Source organism: Puma concolor, chromosome C1, assembly GCF_028749965.1.
Source record: "Puma concolor isolate L17-30 chromosome C1, mPumCon1.1.hap2, whole genome shotgun sequence".
In the NCBI taxonomy this organism is placed as follows: Eukaryota; Metazoa; Chordata; class Mammalia; order Carnivora; family Felidae; genus Puma; species Puma concolor.
In genome coordinates this window covers 141,050,058-141,070,726 of record NC_141674.1, presented here as the reverse complement: position 1 = coordinate 141,070,726, position 20,669 = coordinate 141,050,058, and the positions used below count along the sequence as shown (strand labels likewise).

Sequence of the window (20,669 nt, the reverse complement as noted above, 5' to 3'; positions counted from 1 at the left end):
CAAAGTGCCAGGAAATGTTCAAGATTTTAATGGGACCAAGTCTCTTTACCATTTGCATATCATCATCCTAGGAAACAGACCAAACAAGAGACTAGAAATCCTACCTCTTCCACTTGTGAGAAAATTCCACCATGATCTTGCTACATTTTCCTTTACTACCTTCCTAGTAAGGAACTATGGTATGTTTAATTCTGGTAACTTTTTTTTTTTTTAATTGAAGCATAATTGACACACAATGTTACCTTAGTTTCAGGTATACAACACAATGTTTATACACACAAAGTTTATAGGTTACGCTATGCTCACCACAAGTGCAGTTACCATCTATTATCACATGACGCTGTTACTGTCGTATTTCATCCCCATGACTTATTCATTCCATAACTGGAAGTCTGTACCTTCCATTCTCCTTCTCCCATTTTGCCCATCTTCCCAGCCCTCTTCCCTCTTGCAACCATCAGTTGTTCTATGTATTTATGGGTCTGTTTTTGCTTTGTTTCGGTTTTTAGATTATACACTTATAAGTGAAATCATATGGTATTTGTCTTTCTTTGTCTGACTTATTTCACTGTGCATAATACCATTTAGGTCCATCCATCTCCTCGCAAATGGCAATATCTCATTATTTTTATGGATGAGTAATATTCCATTATATATATATATATATATATGTAATCTATATAATATAATCTATTATATAATATAATATATATAACATATATCATATCTTCTTTATATATTCATCTATTGATGGACACTTGGGCTGCCTTCACCTTAGCTATTGTAAATAATGCTACAATAAACAGAGGGGTGCTTATATCTTTTCACATTACTATTTTCATTTTCTTTAGGTGAATATTCAGTGGAATTACCAAATCATGTGATATTTCTAGTTTTTATTTTGGGGGGAATCTGGACACTGTTTCCCACAGCGTTGGCACCAATTTACATTCCCACAAACAGTGCATGAGGGTTCTTTTTTCTCCACATCCTCACCAACATTTGTTGTCTTTTTGATAATAGCCATTATACCTGGTGTGAGATAATACCTCATGGTGGTTTTGATTTGATATTTCTGGTATCTTCAACCAAAATGCTCTCCCCTCATTATTTCTACCCCTCCAAATAGTACCCATCTGTAGGGACCAGTTTAATTTTCACACTTTCCATGAAAGTGACTTCATCTCTTCTAGCCTGCAAATTCCTACTTCTTCTGTACCTACAGCAAATAATAAAGGGTCATACAACTGCAACTTAATTGTCCTCCTTCTGCTCTGACACCCTGATCTAATCTCCTCATGTTTGTGGATCTGCTCCCATTTCATGGCTTTTACAGACATTGTGAAGCTCTCAAAGTTACCTCTCCCCAGAACTCATATCCATATGCCACCCACCCATCTACTTCATATCTCCACTAGAAAGCCTAACAAGTATCTCAAGTGTAAGATGTCCAAAGCTTATCTGATCCTTTTCCAAATCTGCTCTTCCTCAGTCTTCCCATCTCAGTAAATGATAGCCCTACCCTTCCAGTTTATCAGCCATCTTTGACTCTGCTCTCTCACGTGTGCCCTGTATCCTGTCCTCAGCAAATCCTACCTCCTGCACACTCTTTCCAGATAGATGAAGCATGCCCCTTTTCACCACCTCCACTGCAACCACATGGATATAAGCCAACATCATCTGGATTATTCCAACCTTGTCCCCCCTTCTATTATTCATTCTAACTGTAGCCAGTGGTCTTCTGAATCATACAATTAATCAGGTCATTCTTTAGTGCAAATTCTTCCAATGTCTTAATTTACTCAGTAAGGAAAGAGGAAGGAAGGAAGGAAGGAAGGAAGGAAGGAAGGAAGGAAGGAAGAAGGGAGAAAGAAGAAACGGAGGAAGGAAGACCTTTACAATAACCTCTAAAGCCCTGAATTATGGATGGCCTATCTCTTATGTTTTTGAGCTTTCACTACTCTCTCTCTCTCTGGCTTACTTCACTCCTAGCACCAGTCTTCTTGCTGTTTTGAGAGTGAGGCATGATGCTACTGCAGGACCTTTGTGTTTCTGTCTGGAAGGCTCTTCCTGCAGCAGCCCCCAAGGCCCTTTCCCTTACCCGGCCCAGGTGTTCAGGTGTTCATGAGACCTACACCATGAGGTCTCCTATGACCACCATGTTTAAAGTTGCCAACTGCCAATTGCTTCCTGTCCACCTCAGACATTCCCTCTTCCCCTCTTTGGTTTCTCCAAAGCACTTAGGACCATCTAACATACTGCATATTTTCTTATTTATGACCCCCTGATAGAACGTAACCTTTATGAGGACAGGGATTTACGTGAGCCTTACTCACTGCTTTATCAGAGACTTTTGCCTGTTTCAATCACTTCTGTGTTTCCACCTTCAACTATGATCAGCACAAGGCGATTCTCAAATATTTAAAGACAAAGACAGAGAGAAAGTCAGTTCCAAGCTCCATGAGGACAGTTTTCCATGTCTACCCTTCTTTTTCATATCCCTGGCTAGCACCCAGAAAAAAAGTACTTGTTGCCTAATTATTGCTATGTTTACATTGGCAAATGTAAAATATTAGGTCACTCAAACGGCTGGACATGTTAAATGTACACAGTGGTGATGCAATATTAACAGAAGTAACTATTTTTAAAAGATTTCAAAGCTATTTAAACTTAAGCTCATAATCTCTATTCAAGTATGAGCAATCCTCACAATCACCAAGAAGAGACAGATTCTTAAGCGCTGCTAAAGAAAGATACAAATACCTGCCCAAAAAAGAGAGGAAAGGAAGCCTCGATACTATCTATCATTTACTGGGTGAATTACAGCAAATAAAACTTCAATGCCAAGCCCCAAAACAAGTCGTTTGGGGATTTTGGCCACTAGGTTGGTTATTAAAATGGACAGGTGCTTTTAATAAATCAACAACGCTTTGCCAAGCAGTGATAATGATGATGGCCTAGACAAACTGCTATGAAACACTGGGGTAATGCAATAGAGAAAGAAAGAGCCCTTCCCCCCACCCCATCTACAAAGAGAAGGGTGTACATCCGTCATCTCCCAAACAGATAGTCTTTAAACAAGGGAGACTTACTAGTCAATACGTCTAAGAAATGGCTCAACCTTTCTACACACGCAGAGCGTTGCCTATAAAACATCAACAGTCAACTACAGACCAAATACACACTAGATTCTTTTTCACATAAGATAATTTGAAGACTATGCAGAAAGCTTTATGGAAATCCTTCATCCATAAAATGATTGAGCGTCCCAAAAGGGGAATGCCATAACATGCCAAAACAAATCCTACCTAGTTTTTTGTGGCACTTAGGTTCAGGCCCATACAGAGCATCTCTTTCCCACGTGAAAGGACCCACGTCTCTTCCAAAGTTCACTGAGCTGCTGCAGCACAGAAACAACTGCGGGGATACATCTCTTCTGCTTTATAAATTCTGTACAAAAAATTCTAAGTAGAGTTATTTCTGTGGATACTTTTTTTTTTAAAAAGGAAAATAAACATTAAACACTAGCATCATATTTGCGGGTTAAAATATCCACCTTTGATTGTTAAGAAAAATAGTGTTGTATGTCAGGTCATGAGTCCACGATGGCTTGGAAGTGGTGATGATTATAGGAAGCACCATTCATTAACTAATCTGTTCATTTATTCAGCAAACACTGACTGAGTAGGGAGAGCCTCTGCTCATCAAATACCTACCGAGTATCTATCCACTTTGTGTCAGGCCTTGCGGTGAGTGATGAACTAAGGCACCGCACATATGTTTAAGGGTACAGGAAAGATGGCCTCTAAAAGATGAAGCTGGATTCAAAAACTGGAGCACATTGTGCTCTGGAATCCTCATCAAGACAATTCAACGTGAGGAAGGAACCACAAGACCTCCCAATTGAGCCAATGCTATAATATGTCTCTTGTCACTTGGAAAAAGAAATGCTTAGCAATTGTCCACCAAATATCAAAATTCAATTTAGAGTTAAAAAATACAATTAAATGGGGGTGAAAAAATATAATTAAATGGGGGCGCCTGGATGACTCAGTTGGTTAAGGGTCCGATTTCGGCTCAGGTCACGATCTCATGGTTCATGAGTTCGAGCCCCGTGTCGGGCTGTGGGCTGACAGCTCAGAGCCTGGATCCTGCTTCGGATTCTGTGTCTCCCTCTCTCTCTCTGTCCCTCCCCTGCTCATGCTCTATCTCTCTCTCTCTCAAAAATAGATAAACATGAATATATATATATATATATATATATATAATATATACAATTAAATGTATGCAACTAATTCCAATTTTTTAAACAAGCATAACTAAATAGGAATATTGATGTTTTATTAGACACATGCTTGAGTTCGAATAACAGAACATTTGACAAAGGCTCTTAAGAATTTAGAATGGTGGAAAACAGATAACTAAAACTTAGAAACAGACATACAAATTTAATTTAACAGTAAAGTGAAATTGGTATCAGATTTTGGCTTTTGTATCCTAACATTACCTAATAGATTATTTCTTTAAAAACATGAAAAGAGCCAAACTCATAGGCCACTATAAGTTGTTGGCTGTAGATTGTCTTGTAGATTACCTACTACAGCGATCCAGAATAGCCTAACTTCAGAGAATTCACAAAGTGCAAGGATTACAATATGAAAAACAGCCAGGGTGAATCTTTACTTTTCCTTTGAACCCAAGAGATTACAGATGGCCACCCTGTATTCCTCCACCCCTTACAACCTCTGCAAGCGGAACTATTTCAGTAGGAAAAAGCAAAATCCAGACTCAACCATACTATCCCCCTGGATATCTATAAGGGCTTCCACTCTCTCCTGAGACACTACGGCTTTTACCAGCTCCTCATCAAGCAAAGGGTGAATCTGGCAGGAGCCAAATAAAAAAAAAAAAAAGCCAAGACTGGTATTGGGGGCCAAGGTGAGATAAACCTCTTCTGTAATCCTGAAGATGAAGGGAAGAACTGTTCACATTTTGTATACATTCAATATTTGTCTTTTCATCTTGATGTTTCAGCTCTGTGATTAATTGCGCTGCTTGGCTCAGAATGCCTCTGTCAGAATAAAATCTGGGTCTTTTGCAAATTGTTCTTTTCTGAAATGTTATCCCCTCTATTAGCATAAATGTTTCAGTGTTTTGTTAGGGGTGTGGGGGGCAGTGGGTGTGCTTGGCAAAGTTGTTATTCGTGTTTTGACTGCCTGTGAATTTATGCAGTCTAAAATTTAAACCTACAGGGGAAAATGCACACCTTGCAGGTTTGGACTCTCTCAGCATGCTATTCTCTTAAAGTAGATGCAGGGATTTTCTAACAGAGTACATTTTTGATCAATAGGTTTATACACAACACACACTCTTCTAGATGAGAGGCAAGGGGCTAGCTAGAAAAGAAACAGAAGAAAGACAAACTATTGAATTGTAGATTCACAGAATTTAAAACCCAGAAGAAACTCAGACATCAGCTAATCCAATATTTTGTGTTGTACAGAACACTACACTGACCATCAGGATGCACCTTCAAAGGGGGTGCTATTTTCAAGCAGTTTTGGGCTTCACTGAGTAGTACACCTCCTTTCAGATATTTAGAGTGACTATTCAGTTACCAAAAGTCCTGCAATGTAAAAAAAAAATACATATATATTATTTAACCCACTGTTTCCCAAACATATTGAACCATCATCCCCTGTTTCTGCCTTTAACATTCCACAGAACTGGTGTTTCTTCTTGCAGATCCTGTCCTAGAAGTGCTGATCTCATCATACAATGATTTTCCAGATGAAGAAACGGACATTCAAAATTAACTCATTTGGCCAAAAACCTGGAATTAGTTAGTGGTTGATAATTCAGAAAATAGCATGACTGGAGTTTGGAGAAATAAGCAGAGATCCCAACATCTTTCCTTTCCACCCATACCTCACTACAAAATAGTTGCCTCTCCTGAGTCCCTGCCTCACTCTCCTCAGACTCCTACATTCCCTCAACTTCTATTTATCTACTTGACCAATGAGCACCTCTTAACTGGCTCAGATTCATTCATTAATAAGTGCATCCTTTCCCCATGGGAAGCCTTTTAACAATGACTTACCAGGCAGTGGCTTTAATGGAGGCCATGGCAGGAATAGGACAGATAATTTAAGGCAATAGAGCTTTGTGTTTCTCAACTTTATATATGTTTATTGTAGGGATTTCCCGGGAAGGTCTGGAATCAGACAGGATAGGGAAAGTTTTCTCAAACTGATCATAAAGTAGATGATCCTCTCCTTAACTGTTAAGTCCTCTGGTTCCATCTTCTCTGCACTCTTTTCCATTTTCCACATCCAACCTTATTCAGTACACGGTTTCTCTTGGAGAGATAGGAAACCCTCATGCAATGTCAGAGTGGGCCAGAAGCCACAGGAAATGAGTTTACCCACTTGCCTGCAATGCCCTTCAGGTGCTACATAGCACTCTGCATTTCCTTATTTTGTTTAGCCTAACTGGAAACTACCTCTCCTGCAAAGGTCTTTCCTAGATAGTTCCCAAGCCTAGAAAACAGTACCCCTACACAAGGTATCTTTCTTTGAAATGCTATTCCACTATAGCTATGTATGTCCTTCATTTAGAAAGTTGAGCCTCTAAATAGCTTTGGTGGGAAAATATCTTTTGCATCATGTTGATCATCACTCGCCAGGCTTGGCTATACCAAAGAACAACACTGGCAACAGTGGAAGATGAACCCTGAGTTGTTTCTCAGAACTGGGTGGAGTGGATGTTGATTCTGCCATTATCTCACCTGGTGCTTCTTAAAACAACACTTTCAATCAGCTGGCTGTGATTCCAATCTATGACAATGGAACAGGAAGAACATTGGCCATTAGAGATTAAATCTTGCCTTGTCTCAGTCTCCGTTTAGAAAGTGCCAGTCCTCACTATGTATGTTCCTCTCTTCTATGAGAAGGGGGCCATATGGGAGATGGCTCATGAAAGACTTTTTCAACAGCATAGAAAGATTTTGTATATCTTCACCTATATATAGCAAGTCTGATATATTGTCCTCTATTTTATTCTACCAGAATAAGGATCAAACACACTGAACACATGCTATATACATAGTTAGGCAGCCACCATGTGACCTAGAGAAAAGCAATACTATTGAGGTAGTAAGAAATTACATATGAATAATAAATCTGGGTCACAGGAAGAAGAATGATTATTTTCTTCCTTCAACTTTTCTGTTGTTTTTGTTTAACAGAAATTATCAATGCACCTTAAAAAGCATAGTTCAGCTTAGTGTGGAAGTGTGAAGCACGCCAGTTTTTATTTCCACCGGTGAAGATGGCATACCTCACTTCCCCAAGTCCTAGGTCATGGTAACTAATGACTTACAGTCTGTTCTGTATAAACCTCAATACTAGAGGGTATTTCTAGAAAACAAAAGCAGGGAAGTGTCTCTGAAGAGAACAGTCAGTTTATGGGATTTGTTCTTCATGGACATCCAGAGATTAAATTAGGTGGTACTTGTTATAAACAACTAAAACTATCCTTTCCATCTAAACCAATCTTTCAGGGCACCTGGGTGGCTCAGTTGGTTATGCATCTGACTTCAGTTCAGGTCATGATCTTGTGGTTCGCGAGTTCAAGCCCCACATTGGGTTCTGTCCCTCAGACAGCTCAGAGCCTGAGGCCTGCTTTGGGTTCTGGGTCTCCCTCTCTCTGCCCCTCCCCTGCTCGCACTCTGTCAATCTTCCTCTCTCTCAAAAATAAATAAACATTAAAAATAAATAAATTAAGATAAATAAACTGATCTTTTGTGCTGCTCCCATCATGATCTCCACAGCTTTTTCTCTATGAAAGTGCTAATTCTATTCAACATGTTTATTGAGGTATTACTCTATACAAGACACTAGGCTCACACTAGCATTCAAGAAAAATAAGACGTTATGTAAATAATAAACTAAATGTGAGAAACACGTCAGTAAAAAAAAAAATACAAGCCTAAAATTTTTTTTTCAACGTTTATTTATTTTTTTTGGGACAGAGAGAGACAGACCATGAACGGGGGAGGGGCAGAGAGAGAGGGAGACACAGAATCGGAAACAGGCTCCAGGCTCTGAGCCATCAGCCCAGAGCCCCACGCGGGGCTCGAACTCACGGACCGCGAGATCGTGACCTGGCTGAAGTCGGACGCTTAACCGACTGCGCCACCCAGGCGCCCCAAAGACTAACATTTTTACTGATGGGAGGAGAATCAGGAGAAAAGGTTTCTGGGGGGAGGTTGCACTTTAACAAGGCCTCGAAAGATAAAAAGGATTGTCCATTGGGAAGTAATGGATGTAAGGACACTCCTGACCAAAGATGTGTCTGACCAAGAGTCAGAACTGCTGCAAAAGTTTTTGGGAATTCACTCAGTTGAGTGATTAGGAATATGAATTAAAAGAATTTCATAAAAGAAATTCTTCTATGAAGTTATACATAAAAGAAAACCATGTACTTCTAATACCCGTCCTTTGATCTTCTATGGAAAGATACTACATAAGTGCAGAATATTACTTCTATTAAAGTCAGTATTTTTAAGTGGTAATATTTTTAGAACACTTGAAAGTGGGGTTTTTTCCTCTTCAAGATAGAAATATTGTAAGAAATTAAATGTATTCTGCATGAATAATCAAGTCAAAGAACAGTGAAGATCTACAGAGCGAGAAAAGAACAAATTCCAGGGAGATGCGCTAGATCTTTTAAATTATTTATTATAGACCTCATGCTCTTAGAAGCCAAGAACTCTGTTTCATTTAGTTTGGTCTAAATACCAACATTTTGCCACTTTCAGTTGTTCAAAACTATTTTATTAGGTCAGCATTAATGAGTAGTTTTAAATGTCAAAAAATACATATTGGTGCCTACTCATCTCGGAGCTTAAAGTTTAATTGGTGCAGCCCCTTGGTTTTATAGTTGAAGCAAATGAAGGCCAGACGGTGGGTGACTAACTTGCTAAAGGTCACCCCGCTAGTTCACAGCAACCAGTTAAACTGGAAGAGACTAAATAACTTGCCCAAGGTCACAGAGTTGGCAATGGGTGGGCAGAATTACAACACAGGAGAACTTGGCCTCTAACCTTTACACTGCACTGCTCCTCTGCCAGTGGAAAATTAGCATAATCCTGCACAAGTAGGTAGGGTCCTGTAGATGAAAAGCCATACAAACAAAAAGTAGAGAGTAATAAATGCTATTATTATAAGTGCAAGTAAGTGTATACATTATCTAAATTGCTTTAATGGCATAAAGGAACCAGTATTTCTAGATGTCTTGATGGAAACTTAAATAATATGTACATTTTCTAACTTATTATACAATTCAGTACTGAAAAGGGAAAAATGGGATGAGAATAATGCAATCCTTATTTCTCCTGCTTCTTGCACGTAAAAACATTAAGGAATATATTTTTGAAAATGTTCACCCAAAATCCTGCCACCCAAACACAATAACCATATTGTTAATCATTTAGGATGCTTAAAGAGACTTGCTTTGATAATTCAGATAACAATCTTCATTTTCTTTTTCATGGCAGAGACAGTAGGACAATCCTGGGTTTAAGAACTCTTACATCTATGGCCTCTGACAGATCTATCAGAAGACAAAGATTCCATAGCCAGTACTTCTGTGTCCCCTAATAACCTATTATGTAGTAATCACTCACACACACACCTATATGTTTCTTAAATCTACTTTTGATTTTAGCCTGCATGCCCCCTTGGCAAGACAGAGAGTGAGGATGGGCAGGTGAAAGGGCAGGGCAGGGACAGCAATTTTAAATATTTAATATATTTATATATTATATTAATATATATATAAATATATAAATTTAAATATATAAATATTATAAAGTCCTTGGGCTTATTACTTTCTGCCCCAAATCCCTTGCTTTCAAATGCCAACACGTTTTCTAGTTCTAATTTTCCACTTTCATGAGAAATGACCAAAGTATGCTCTATGTGTAAATGTGTGCATGAGAATCTGACTTCCAGTATCCATCTAGCCCTTCTTCTGTAGCAACCTGAGAAGGGTAAAAAAGTCAACGAAGTTACTAGTTATGGTAACTAGTCACCAGTTATAACTGTGACCTCTAATTGGCAGACTGAGTGAAAACTAGAATAACCTGATGCAGAAATGATACTTGCAGTATCCCTGACCACGGCAATTCTGGAAACTGGTTACATCCTTTATGGAATCCTGGGAGCTTTGTCTATACAGTTGTTACAAGAAGATGCCAGCTCCAGGGGGCATGGGGCCTCTAGGCAAAGATGGCTCCCACGCCTGTCCAATGTGACCCTCATCTCCTCATACCTGAGCTGTGCTCCCTGGGCGGCTGCAAGGGCTCCCACAAAGGAATGCCTGATGGCAAGTCATGGTTCCTGTCCTATGGTCTTCTGGTTACACTGGTGCCATGGGTGACCAGTGGTAGTCCTGCAGTCAGATTAGTTGAATCTTTTATTTTTTTTTTAGTTTTTTCTTAACATTTATTCACTTTTGAGAGACAGAGTGTGAGCGGGGGAGGCGCAGAGAGAGAGGGAGACACAGAATCCGAAGCAGTCTCCAGGCTCTGAGCTGTCAGCACAGAGCCAAGTGTGGGGTTCGAACTCACGGACCGTGACATCATGACATGAGCCGAAGTCGGACGCTCCAGCGACTGAGCCACCCAGGTGCCCCAGATTAGTTGAATCTAAGGAGATATTCTAGTAGACATTACAGTAACTTCATAATATATAGACAAGGGTCTTATCCCTTGGGGCTTTTTCTTTCCTGGAAGAGTTGTTCTCTTTATATTCTGTCATCAGATACTAGCTACCTTCCGCAAGTACTCATTCACAATCCTGGACACTGATTTGATCATTTGAGTGTTCATATCTGGTTCCTTCATATCTATCTTTCTTGAGGAATGACAATAAGAGTTGCATGCAGTGACATATATACCAGATTTTATATAATAACAAGATACAATAATCTGTTCTTCCACTAAGATTCTGACAAACCGGGTATATTATTATCTTAACAACAGCAACTTATCAAGCTGATGTTGGCATAGAATATACATTGACTCCCAGGTTTCTTCTAGGGATCTAGTATTAAGTTCAATTATGAATATTTAATAGTTTGTGGCATATATTTTTCTCCTGCAAAAATTATAGCTTACCAGAAAGGGGCAGAGCACACTGGGATCATACACCCTGGGGTCCAAATTGAGGAAGGAAGATGGTGATCCCAAGTCTATGCCTGACAGAAAGGTAAAATCTAGAGCCAATGAAAGAAACAAAACCCTAGTCCAAAAACACAGGAACAAAATGAAATGAGATGGAATCAAGTGGTAGGATTTGGATCAAAAGTTGAGAATAAGCCAGAGGATCCTAGATAACCAACCCAGACCATTTCTGTGGCCCAGGGGTTGTGTAGTACAAGGAGTGTCAGGATGACTTATAGATCATATAAGGTCATATGACCTGAATGAATCACATGACCTCAAAGAACAAAGTGGGCCTTAGGATCTCTTCTTATTTATAATTTCTGTGAGTCTATTGGAGTTTTCATCCATTTCATTCAATTCAAACATTGAACGTGTTTATTGGGAGACTGCCATGTGCCAGGCCAATTGTGGAGTCCAAAGGGAAAGAAACAGACTTGGTCCCTGTCCTCCTGCGGCTTACAGTCTACAAAGGAGTCAGCAACGCTTCTGATAGGTTCGTTCTTCATATCCTGATAGTTATGGCAAAAATGGAATGAATCTCTTTCAAGTTCACAGTTCTCACTCCCTAAAGGAGAGGACCAGTGCTCTTCAGCCACACTTTTTCCTAATAGTAAATACAAGGAAGTTATTTACACACACTGTATATACAGATAATTCGGGGCAAAATTTGCAAGTACAGATTTCCGAAGAAACAGATATGATCATCAAACAAGCCTTTCTTACAGTAAAACAGTATGAAATCTGAGGTTATAACACTACATTATATTTTCAGAGCACTTTTTCTCATAAGAGCAATGCATGTTCATTGTAGAAAATTTGGAAAACAATGGGGTAAAAGAAGACAATAAAAACATTTGCAATCCCATACTACCCAGAGATAGTCACTGTTAATGTGGTAATGCATTACTTTCTATCCAGATAGATGAACAAATACGTAGCAAGGATGTATATAAACTTACTCAACAACACATTTTCAAAAAATGGTGTCACACTAGTACAGAGTTTTATATCCCCCCCCTTCTCTTAATATTGACTTTAACTTGGTAGATACACTTTTCTTTAGACGGCTGAGAGAATATTATCTGGCTCTGTTGACTACTGATGGGAATAGAATTTAAAACCATCTCCTATAAATGTGCTTGGGATTGCTTTCCCCAAGTACACTTATCTTCAATCTTCCATTTTGCCTTTAATCTTCTATTATTTTTCTTCCCACTTAGGTTGTCTTTTACGTTATTCCTATGGTTCAACTTTATCAGCTTGATTTTTACTTACTCATAAGAACTACATGCCATCTGTGAACATTTATAAAAGTTTAAATAAAATCATCCCCAAACTACTTCCTGGAAGAGCCCATTTGTCCATGCAGAGAAGTGTCTATTTATCTTCACTCTGTTTCTTATTTCTTGGCCAGACAAAAAAGGTCATGAATTGGGAGGGAACTGGGATTTGAAATCTAGCTAGGCTTTTTCAAAGTTTAAAAATATTACATTTTCTGTAACACTGTAGCCACATACTTCCTCCTTTAATTTGAATACAATCCTCCCCCTTTCTACAAAATATGTTGTATTTGATATAATCTGTGTTAGCTTCGAGTACTGATCTCCAATTGTCCATGAGGACACAGATCTGGTTCAAGGGCTCCAGGGTCCTCCCTGAAACCCTCCTCCTGACAGAAACCCTAGGGATACCAGCCAATGCCCCAGAGAGCTGTCACTTACACAACGGAGTTTCTCCATCACACTCGGGTAATGGCCACCTGGTCTTAGTGATTTATCTGTGTCTAGTCTGTTGATTAGGTCTGGAATATCCTGAGCACTTATTTTCTCTATTTCCTGCAATGTGATTATTGCTTGAGAAAGCCTGGGTGTAAGAATATTACTCAGCAAAAGGTGAAGCAAAGAATTCATTTCCCCTATGTTCTCTTTTTATCTCTGAGTATATGTTTGGTACAATGTAAGCCAACTGCTTCTACAATTCTCATTTCACAGTATTTAAGAGTCTTTGGCTATTGTTTTAGGAATCTATTGCAAGGATTTTTTTTTTTCAAGTTCATTTTGGCTATCTCATTTTTGTGTGCCTGGGATCTGTCACCCTTTGTGAGTTCAATTCAATAATCTGACCCGTCAAAAAATTCTTTCTCATTATATATATCTAAATAAGAATTATTTTTTCTTTATTTTTTTCCTATGTATTCAATGTTTCAAATAGCTTGAATACAAGACCTTTATTTTCCTTATCGTAAGTTCCCATAAGGAAATCCATATACTTACTCCCCACTTTCTAATGGCTAATTTAATTTTTAAGTATTTATTTCCATTTTTTCTTCTTCCATGTCTGCACTGAATTATCTTTAGAGAACTGATTATATTTGACATCTTTCTTTGGAGTTCTCTCTCTCTCATTATAATATCAAATTGAATTGAGTTGAAATATATATATTCATCATTATGTGTTCCAATATGCACTACATCTCCTAGGTACTCAGTGAAATTTCCAGAGTGAACGTATGATACCAATAGCTAACAATCATGGGGCATTTCCTGGGTGTCATATTCCACACTAAGCATTTTACACATATCAAGTCATTAATTCTCAGGCACTAGATTGTAACCATAATTGCCAAGGAGTCTGTCCATGTATCCCTAGCATCTGGAGCAGTGCTGGCACTTAGTAGGTGCTCACTAAATATTGCCACATGAATACACTGAAAAGCTGCATGAGGTAAGCATCATTGTTATTCATGCTCTACACATAAGAAAACTTATGTATTTTCTTATGTGTCTCTCCAAAGCACACAGAGGTTCAATCACTTTCTGAAGTCCTACCACAATTAGTATATGTGAAGCCGGGACTTGATTCCAAAGCCAACATACTTAACTAGGAATTATTACTAGTCAACTCATTACCTACCTACATTAATGCAAACAAAATTAATTCTATTTATCTTAAGAAATATTATGCAATGTCACAAATAAACATTGTGTGCAATAATTTTCCAAGAAAAGATTTGCAAATGATGGGGTTTTAATAAATAATCAGAGAGGCAGTAGATATCTGTATGCTCCTTAATGCTAACTGTGCAAGTAAAAACAGGATTTCTCTCTAATCAATATCTTCTGTTGCATGTGTACACTTGTTAATGACGATTTCAGGACTTTTTGATAAATGGGTATTTGTTGTTGTTTTTTTCCTGAGTGATTCTGGGTTTATATAAGTAATCTGTTTTGTCAATTCTTTTTAACATAAGAATGGCACTAATGAAATAATTGTTTATTAGTACCTCCTTGTAATTGTCTATAGAGCTTATGAGTAGTTCCTGCTTATAAAGGGGGAGACTTACATATTTCTGTCACTGTTACAAGCATCTCTGTCACTACCAGCCCTTAATTTTCCTGGAACCCTATCATTAGGACATCATTCTTTAGGGTTTTGTTTACTTGTATATTTAATAACTCATTAACAAAAATAATATACCCCTTTGAAAAAGGACAGTTCCTTAAAAACATTATTAGCTTTCTCCTTAAATCCTCATCACCCTACATCCTAGTGGGAGTTAAATGATATTTAGCAGAGAGCAAAGTTTTTTGGGAATGGTACATAATGGTCCCGAAGCCACAGGTTGAATAGTAAAAAGAAGTGCAGAAATTGAAAGTAGGAAAACACTGAACATATAGTCCACACGAAGGAAGGACGGGAGGGAGAGAGCAAAGGAGGTGTAAAAAAAAAAAAAAAAAAAAATGAAAAAGAAAAAGAAAAAACTTGGCTCGAACTCTACTAATTCACCTTGGGAAAAAATCATAATCTCCAAGAGCCTTATGTATCCCCCCCTGTAAAACTGGGGGTGACAAAAATGTGACTCCCTCACAGACACTTTAATAGGACATCACAATGTGCCATGTAAACTGTATAGCATGATGCGATACACAAGATTTTTTTTTTACTTGACATTATTTGCCTGTAATCAGCCCCATTCTGTAATATAAACATTCATTTTAAAAACATTGTCAACAGCTTTAAAATATAGGCCCATGAATCCTATCTCCCTTTTTTGCTCTAGAAGCATTTCTGATGTTGTTAACCCAAAGAACCATTCACAATTTTTAACAGGCTTTGTGTACCTACAAGCTCAGAAAGCTTACTGTGTGCTCTGAGGACTAGAGTTCTGTAAAACCTCTGTTTAAACAGGACCTGTTTTTAAGTCCTGTTTCAGTCTGGTGCCTTTGGTCAAGGTGGAAACTAAAATTGAAAACAGATAGATGTTTTACATTTAAATGGGTTTAACATAAATGTGCATTAAGCCATTTCATGGACGATTGCACAAATATCTTTCGCAAACTTGGTACACGTGAGCACATATACAGTAACCATTAATGTCTTCCAGAGAAATAAGGTGCAGATCCAAAATTTTAAGCAGCTATCTTGAGTCCTCTCACTCGAGAGAAAATGTAATGGCTTTAAGGGAATTGCTCTAATAATATCATGGCATCTGCAATGGCTGGCCAGAGCAGAGCAGAACAGAGTATATGTCACCATAGTTCAATTTAACAAGAAATAAGCTTCTCTCTGGAGAATCTAAACTCCCTAGTCTCCCACAAAGAAAATTGAATTTTGGAGGTCACACTTTGGGTAGGTTACCAGAGGGAGAAGCTTAACATTCTTTTTGTGATATGCTCTGGGAGGTCAATGCTATTCCACCACCAAATCGCTACCAAAGATCTGCTCCCGCCTCAACCCCCCTCCCCAAATTATACAAGCCCTTGTAGTTCCCTAGGAAATGGCAAATGATTGTGGCACTTAAGATGCCTGAGACCACGCCGGATGTCATCATATTGAAACACCAAGTTTTGTAAGGCGAAGTGATGAGAGGGGTGGATACTGGAGGCAGGGTGTGGGGAGGGGAGGAGAGCTAGTGAGACTGTGGTGTGGGGCAGAACGAGTCAGACAGACCCACAGAGAGAGCGCTTTAGGCTAAAATTCACTGTTTAGCCAAATGTAAATCAACCGAACTGCTGTTACCAGAGAGAAAAACACATCGCCAAGTCAAGCCCAGGCGAAGCCCGGGCTCCGTGGGTGGACGGCCCCCTCGCCCAGTCGCCCGGGTGGGTGGTCGGAGGGCCTGGCGAATTCCCGCAATGGCTGGAGGCGCCCCAGCTTACTGCATCCTGGGCAGTGGCCCTGGGTGGGCGCAGCCAGGCCATGGACCCCCCACCCCCACCCCCTGCAGCAACATGTGGGGCGCTGCCACTCCGCCGCCCAGGAACTCCCTCCGGCTGGAGTTCCTGGTGGACGCACACTTGGCCCAGAGAAGGTGCTGAATTACTCCTGGGAGAGATTCCTCCAGCGTTGAACTTGGCAGCTCCTGACATTTCCATCCCACCCTCTGTGAGCCAGCGCTACACACAAGCGCACACACGCCCCTCCAGACCTGCGCGCAGTGCTGGCTGCCCACTCGGGGACAGAACACAGAAGCGGGATGCAGAGGCGAGCTCCCCAGCTCCCTCGGCCTCGGGAAGGGGGTTGGGTTCCTAGCACCGGGTAGTTCCAGGGACTAAGCCCACTCCCTGGTTGGCCCAGAACCCGCAGTAGTTAGAGCCGCTGGCACCAACCCAGTCTCCTTTTGTGTTCTCCCGGGAAGCCCGCCTCTACTCACCCGGGCTGCGCGCGGATTCCGGCCGCCAGCGGCAGCCCGCTGCCCCATCCCACGAACACTGCGGCGCCCCCAGAGTGTGCAATGCGGAGCCCCGCCAGCGCGCGGCCGGAGCCGGGGAGTGCGGGGAGGGAGCGAGGGAGGGAGGGAGGAGGAAGGAGAGAGAACGCGGCGGGGAGGGGCGGGGGTCGGCGGGGGGCGCGCGCGCCACTCCCACTCGCGCCGGGCACTCGCCTTCGCCTGCAGCCCTGGCCGGCCAGCCCTGCCTCGCGGGCCGCGGGACCAATCAGCGCGCGCGGGGGGGAGCCGAGCCCTCCACGGGGCGCGCTCATTGGCCCGGCGCGCTAGACCCAACTCCGGGAGAGTCGGCCTGAGAGCCAAGTCTGCAAACTCCAGCCCGCAGGAGCAGACCGCCCGGCGCAGGTGGGGCGCCCCGCTCCGCGCTCTGGCGGGCAGGGGGAGTCGCCGAGTTCTACCGACTGAACGCAGAGGATTTCAGACGTGCCCTTGAAGCGCCTTCCCAGTGAGCGTTCCAAACAACCTGAGCGTTGCTCAGGTTGCACCGATTTCTTCCTGTGAGCGACCCCCTGCGCGGCTCGCCTCGCCTCACCCTCACCCTGGCTAGCAGTTGAGTGGTGGAAAGCCTGGCAGTGTGAAATGGCCCCAGCCAAAACTTACTCCTGGCCACCCTCGCGAAAGCCGCAGCACCTAAGAGCTGAAAAGCAAGTCGCGCTCTGGTTGAGGGCAGACCTAGACCGCTTGACGTTTGCAATAGAAAACAATACTGCGGGGTGTAGGATGGAGCGGTGGGAGAGAGAGCCTGGGAGGCAGGTCTTCGTGAGAAAGTAGGAATCTAGTTGTGAGTTTTGGTAGGCAAAATTCTCCCACCCTCTGACAAACCCCCCTCCCAGGTAAAGCTATCCCCCCCCCCGACCCCCTGCCAATCTCTCGGAGGTATTGATTTTTCTCTTCCTTGTTGTAAATCAGGTTTCACTCTCCTGAACTTTTCAATCCAAAGCCTCAAAGTGGAAAGAGAGCACGACCTTACCCTCCTCCCCTCTTAGCAAGGCTGGGGCTGGCGGGTGGGGGTGGGGGTTGAGAGAAGGTCCCAGGAAGGTCCCCCACTTCTGCCCAGGGTACCTGGTCTGCAAGACTATCTTCGCTGTAAGACCCGCTCCAGGGGCCACATTTGCCCATCTATGAGGCCCCTCTTCTCCGTGGACTTTCTATTTTTCAAGCTTCTTTTCAGGTGGGCCTGCTCTGAATCTTCCTGCTTCTGCTCTTCCCATAATCTACTCCCCCTCAACATATCGGAGCCCAGTATCTTTCTTAAAAAACTTCCATCCCTTTCCTTCTATTTGTAAGGGATTTGGATAAGATATTTTTGATTAAAGCTCCTGGACCTCAGAAAATTTTTCTCTTACTTAGTGTATGTGCACAGGTTTACACAAGCTCAGGGTTCCGGTGGGCAAAAATAATTAGCACTCCTTTAGAACCTCTGCACACACCAGGTGATCACTGCCGTGCTGTCTTCCTGCAGGGCTCAGCACGTTGAATGAGCTGAACACGAATTAATCAAACTGAAACTGGAAATGTCTCTCAGCAAGTAGGCAGGTTACCTCTGCAAGTTAGAATCTGGTACTTACAAGAGCGCGCGCGTGTGTGTGTGTGTGTGTGTGTGTGTGTGTGTGTGTGGTGCTGGGGGGGGGGGGGGGGGGGAGTATCACTGCTACTTAGTCTCCAGGGAAGAAATTCCTTCTTCCAGGGTTCCTGTCCATGTACCCGGTTCACTTGATTTTTTTACAAAGCTGGCTCACTCACCTCATAGTTTAGTCAAAACTTAATATTTGGGTTCAAAATGAAGTTCAGTATATTCATGCGGTTTATGAGACTCTCAGTTCCTGATGGAGATAGAATCTTTAGGATCTCTTTTTAAAAATGTATTTTAAAAGAATGATAGGCGCACCTGGTTGGCTCAGTGGGTTAAGCACTGAGCTCGGTTTTGGCTCAGGTCATGATCTCATGGTTTGTGAGTTCGAGTCCCACATCAGGCTCTGTGCTGGCAGTACGGAGTCTGCTTGGGATTCTCTCCCTTGCTCTCTGCCCCTCCCCCACTTGCACTCTGTCTCTCTCAAAATAAATAAATAAACTTAAAAAAAAAAAGAATGAGATTTGTCCTTGAAACGTCAGCAGTGGTATCTCTGTGTGCTAGAATAATGGATGATTTTTTTTTTTTTGTCTTCTTCCTTATACTTTACTGTATTTTCTAAAGAACATATAATACTAATCAGGGGGAAAAAATTAAATATGTTAACTCCCAACACACAATACTCTTCAGGCATCATAAGAGCTAAAATATTAAATCCTCCTTCTACTTTACCCTTCACATCTTATCAATCACTAAGTCCCACAAATTCTGTCTCCTAGAATAGTCCAGTTCAGAACTGTCCTGTTCAGCCTCTCTACTGCCACAGTAGCACCCTTGTCGTCTCTTACCAGGTTTCAGCAACAGCCTTCAGTCCTCTATCATCCAGTCAGTAGCCACGCTGCCTTCTATCCTGTCACAGAACAGCGTAAAATCCAGCAGTCCCCCAAACTCCATTGCTATGAAGTTCAAACCCAGCCTGGTTGGCAAGGCCTTTGCCTCCCAGCCTGAGCCCAGCCTTCCATGTTGGCCTCATCTCCTGCCCTGACACTTGTTTCTCCACGCAGGATGATCCTGCCTCCCTGCAACTTTCCATCCTTCCCTCTTGTGTCACGTGACTTCACATGCCCATGGCTAAGGCTATACAGTGCTGGAATGCCGCTCCACTCTCCTTCCCTTCACCCTCCCCTGCCCCCAAGCAGCGGGTTCCTATCTCTGCTTCAACACTCAGTGCAGGGGCCCCTGGGTGGCTCACTCGATTGAGCATCCGACTCTGGATTTTGGCTCAGGTCACGATCTCACAGTTCATGAGTTCGAGCTCCTCGTTGGGCCTACTTAGTATTCTCTTTCTCTCCTCTCTCTCTCTCTCTGCCCCTCCCTTGCTTGCCGTCTCTCTCAAAATATATAAATAAGCTTAAAAAAAACATTTTAAAAGGCTCATTTCAAATATTACCTTTTTTACGAAGTCTTCAAAACTGACAGAGCACAGGCAGCAACTCCTCCTCTCTGTACCTCAATGGCACGTACTCTAACAACTATTTATGTAGCTCCTATTATGTGCCAGCCACAATGAAACAAACATACATCACATTTATACTCCTGGAACACACCCTGAGAGAAACAAACATTAAACCAAGTCACACGAATAAATGATTGTAAACTGAGATAAGTGTGATGAAACCACTACATGCGCAAAAAAAAAAAAAAACAAAACAAACCTGCATGGTTTACTTTGGACATATGCCAACCATAACTCTTACCACATTGTGTTATAATCTGTTGATTTTTTTTTGTGCAAAGTTCTATCTCCCATCATATTCGCCTGTGTAATCCCATGTAGAACACATGCTCATAGTATGTGCTTAGTAAAATTCTTTAAATAAATGGATAAATAAATGAATGGGTATTTAAATCCCCATAAAGCATTTTATTTCATGTATTTACATGTTATTATTGTATAAAATCTAAAAGACTTTGGTTCTGAGTTTTCTTTTTTTTTCTTTTTTTTTTTTAATATTTTTATTTATTTTTGAGACAGAGAAAGACAGAGCATGAGCAGGGGCGGGGCAGAGAGAGAGGGAGACACAGAATCCGAAGCAGGGTCCGGGCACTGAGCTGTCAACACAGAGCCTGATGTGGGGCTT

General features: G+C 41.5%; 1 protein-coding gene across 4 annotated transcripts in view; it reads right to left on the bottom strand.

The window, feature by feature from the left end:
* The window catches only part of LYPD6 (LY6/PLAUR domain containing 6), a 123,633-nt gene extending 106,625 nt beyond the window's left edge, over nucleotides 1–17,008 (bottom strand). For 3 of the 4 annotated variants that reach the window (XM_086718553.1, XM_086718552.1, XM_086718554.1), the window contains exon 1: nucleotides 16,884–17,008. The gene's annotated coding sequence lies outside the window, so the exon portion shown is untranslated. The remainder of the gene's footprint in view (nucleotides 1–16,883) is intronic. The other variant, XM_025912349.2, reaches the window with a different exon arrangement.
* Between the last annotated feature and the right edge of the window lie 3,661 nt (nucleotides 17,009–20,669).